Below are 3,250 nucleotides of genomic sequence, written 5' to 3' on the forward strand. Positions count from 1 at the left end.
CCCTGGTGTATCCACTTATCAACCACAGGCTTCGCTTGGCTGTACTCCCAGAAACCTGCATGTATCTTTTTTGTCCCATACACCACTTTGCAGAGTTGCTTAACACACACTTTAATAAAGCTTAAAGCTAACATTACATTTAGCTAAAATCCTGTTAATCATATTCTTCCCCTTCACTAAGAAGGCTAAAAAAAAAAAAAGTTTATTGCCCTTGATAATTGGAAGTAATGAAAACAAATCTATCCAATACTCTATACCAGTGGTAGCCAATACACCAAACACTGCGGTACATTTTGGTGGATCTCAACGGGCTCCGCGATCCACCAGTAAGCTATGACCAACAATTATTAGCAGACTTTAATATAATAGTGTCCAATACGTAAGATAGCAATAATACAACAAAACAACCACAACAACAAAAACGTAACAAATGCACAATCAAAGCATTTTTAATATTAAGCATTTTTCTCCTGGTAAAAACCTGGTATAGGCAGGGCTCGCTAACTTGTGCACCTAAGTTAAAAAATGTAGGCACGCAGAAAAAAAATATACAATTTTGCTCAAATGTATTGTTGAATATCTACAAATCTTTTTTCCTTCCTTTCTTACGTAACACTTGTTCAGTTCAATACTTTTGCATCAACAAAATTATAATGGACAACTTGTTTTTCCAAATTAAATGATTTTTAACTGCCTGATAGCATCTTCCTCAGAATGTGCTACTTGCCTCTCAGCATATTGTGGCGTTTTGAAGCAATGTGCTTAATATATTTTCATGTTTGAACTTCTGGCTCCCTGTTAAAAATGCAGTCTTGCCTGCCATCAGTTCCCCTGCATTCTGACAAAATGTGCAAAACATGGGATTTTTTTAACATTGTCAAACTTAAGCTAGGGAAAATTTTAGCCAATGTTGGTTGAACTTGTATGTTCTTTTGCTACTTACAACTGTGAACACACTGTAACTAACACAGCCCTTTGTAGTGTTATTTTCAGGTACGAGGATAAAAAGTGGTACGCAGTGCACTGTGCTTGCTCACGCATGCCTAAACAACTTCTAAACAACTTCCGCTTTGAAAACACGGAAGTGTCTGGAAGTGCCTGGAAGTGCCTGTTCAACCGCTACTCCACACTGGGGCAGCAGTGTGGAGTAGCGGTTAGGGCTCTGGACTCTTGACCGGAGGGTTGTGGGTTCAATCCCAGGTGGGGGACACTGCTGCTGTACCCTTGAGCAAGGTGCTTTACCTAGATTGCTCCAGTAAAAACCCAACTGTATAAATGGGGAATTGTATGTAAAAATAATGTGATATCTGTATGATGTGAAATAATGTGATATCTTGTAACAATTGTAAGTCGCCCTGGATAAGGGTGTCTGCTAAGAAATAAATAATAATCAAATCTGCTTTTGGTCTTTTTCATATTTATCCACCATTAAAAAAATAGTATGCAAATATTTATCATATGCAATACATTGGGTCTTGTACATTTGTTTTGTGTTTTTTAATATAGCTTCGTATGGAACAGGATGCTAAATCAGACAATTTAAACTGATCTCGGGATAGAAATTAAACGTAGCTACTGTACTGTGTGCAAAGAAAATGTAACAATATTTAAACTCCCGCAGAGAATTACATTTATCAACTTTTTCCATCCGTTTTTGTGAATCATGGAACAAAACATTTCATTAACTAACATTATCAGATAATAATGGAAAGAATAACTATTCTTTTATTTATAAATATTTATTTTGAGAAAATAATCAAGAGTAGTGTCCATTATTTCTTATAAAGACCCTGAGAATAAACATGTTTTATGTCATTGCAATCACTCAGGTGAAACAATGTCTTGTAATTTGCCCAAAAATCAATATTTTTCAATAAAACTTTCAGGAAGTATTGTAAAGTCTGTCAGGTCAGAGAATAACACGTTTGTAGCCATGTATATCTAAGCAGAATACATAATAAAAAATATATTTACATAAAAAAGAAATACTGTGTTTAAAAAAATATATGGTTTATGAAGTACTTAATAATGTTCCCCAGAGTGTTCTGACAAAAAGGACACCACTTCCAAGATGCTACTGTAAAGAATGGATTTTTAGTGAATTTTTATAGGAAGAGTCTCAAATATAGCCAAAAAATGCCTGGTCCTGGGGGAACAACCCACTGAAAAATACTTGGTCCTGAAAGGGTTAAATAAGCATGAGAGAAAAAATTTACCTCCTTTTCACATTATCAAAACACCCATCACATCACAATTGAGTGCCAAAATCTGACATTACACGGGTCATATTTGGGTAAACATACACGGTTTTCTTTCGAAACCTCTCCAATCTCATGAAAATAATTGTTTAATTTCCTCATCTTGGTTTGACAAGTTTTCAAACTGTGGAAACGTGTAGCACTGATAAATCAGTGAAACTGGTGGGGTATGGAATTTGTAGTTTTTAATGTGTGATTAACAGTGGGCAGTGGACACCAATAAACTACATTCCCAGAGTACATTATGATTGAGCTATGAGAGTTGAGGTCCGACTGTCAGTTTTTTTTTTTATTTTGTTTGCTTTATGCTTTCAGCTGAAAAAAAAAATCACGTTTATTTTTTATAGTCAACCTTTAGGAATTTCTAGTAGAACATGTGCGCCTAAATTAAAATGCATGTTTGCACAAGCATTTTTTTGTCTCATCTGTGCTACTAGGCGGCAGGCAGGACCTGCCAGCAAACTGTTAGACATTGGCAGAAGAAATATGGTGTAGGATAAGTGGAAAAAATGCAGCAAATAAAGAAAGGATGCAGGGCCTAAGCTTTATGTCTTGGATAATGTATAGTTTGTTCTAAATTTCAGATACTTGACTGAGAACGATGTTAAATTAACTGAGATTTCACACCACAAGTTAGTGGTTATAAAAGTGAGCTGCTTGCATTACAAACAGCATTGCATTACAAATCAGTTCAGTTTATTGACTAAATTATTGAGAGCTAGATGATTGTGTGACAATATAAAATACAAATGTATGCAATATGTGCTTTAAGGTATATGCACAATTATTACAATATATATTTCATGTTGACTATAATATGACTGCTCAGCACTTGTCTATCATGTATTGCGTCTGTAGCAGACTAGGGGGAAGAGGAGAGAAAAATGTAGTCCAGAAGGGGCTAAAGGACTACATCCCCCAGAATGTCATGGGACAGAGCCAGGATGCAGTTCACCTGGCTCTAATTATGAATGAATGCCACCTGCCTGCGA

The sequence above is a fragment of the Acipenser ruthenus genome, chromosome 7, assembly GCF_902713425.1.
Source record: "Acipenser ruthenus chromosome 7, fAciRut3.2 maternal haplotype, whole genome shotgun sequence".
Classification (NCBI taxonomy): domain Eukaryota; kingdom Metazoa; phylum Chordata; class Actinopteri; order Acipenseriformes; family Acipenseridae; genus Acipenser; species Acipenser ruthenus.